The sequence below is a fragment of the Gavialis gangeticus genome, unplaced genomic scaffold, assembly GCF_001723915.1.
Source record: "Gavialis gangeticus isolate Ggan-Ray unplaced genomic scaffold, GavGan_comp1, whole genome shotgun sequence".
NCBI classification, from domain to species: domain Eukaryota; kingdom Metazoa; phylum Chordata; order Crocodylia; family Gavialidae; genus Gavialis; species Gavialis gangeticus.
Window position 1 is genome coordinate 64,648,101 of NW_017729030.1, and position 367 is coordinate 64,648,467.

A 367-nucleotide genomic window follows, 5' to 3' on the forward strand; every position below is an offset into this window, starting at 1 on the left:
CCCCTCCCCCACAGTGAAGGAGGGAACAGGGCTGGGCCAGGCAATGCCCAGCCACGGTGGGATGGGGCAGGGGACAGAGCCATAGGTGGCTCCCACTACCGCACATACCCCTGGGGGCTGTGTGCCCCCTGGATCTGTACATGGGGTAAGGCTGGGCTGGCTATATCCACCCCAAAATTCACTGTAGCTCCCCTCCCACTGCTGCTGCCACCCACCCCAGCCCTCCTGCCAAGAAGAGGCCAGTGCAGTCCCGGGCCCCAGCCAACCCTCGCCCCACACACAAATGCAGGGGGCACATGCTCCCTATGCCTCCCCCAGTGGTGCATGCAGCAGCCAGGACTTGTCCTCCCCTGGACAAGCTGCCCAA

At 64.9% G+C, this 367-nt stretch overlaps 1 protein-coding gene across 1 annotated transcript in view; it reads right to left on the minus strand.

The window, feature by feature from the left end:
- The window catches only part of POLR2B (RNA polymerase II subunit B), a 32,657-nt gene that overhangs the window by 9,457 nt on the left and 22,833 nt on the right, over nt 1-367 (minus strand). The gene's annotated exons all lie outside the window — the stretch shown is intronic.